The sequence below is a fragment of the Glossina fuscipes genome, unplaced genomic scaffold, assembly GCF_014805625.2.
Source record: "Glossina fuscipes isolate IAEA_lab_2018 unplaced genomic scaffold, Yale_Gfus_2 128, whole genome shotgun sequence".
In the NCBI taxonomy this organism is placed as follows: Eukaryota; Metazoa; Arthropoda; class Insecta; order Diptera; family Glossinidae; genus Glossina; species Glossina fuscipes.
The window spans coordinates 56,473-56,824 of NW_023998471.1; positions in this window are offsets into that span (position 1 = coordinate 56,473).

A 352-nucleotide genomic window follows, 5' to 3' on the forward strand; every position below is an offset into this window, starting at 1 on the left:
CACCTCCACTCGTCGTTTCAGCAGAATGGGATACTTCCGTAGGCCAATTGTAAGTTTGTGATCATCTTTGCATATATAAAATTTATTAATCACAATATTTTTTCTTTTGCAGATGTCAGCACATACCAGTAATTTTTATTTCTTTATATATATGTATGTATTAGCAGGGCTTTTTATTTTTTACGTATTATATTGTAATATATAATAATACGTATTATGGTGGTTGAAGGTCAGCTGTGGTTGCAGTTGTTCCAACATTGTCATATAGTGCTTCTTTTAAGATAATGATGATAATAATTTTAATGATTAAAATTAGGAAAAAATACATTTTCATTTTCACTATAAAATACCT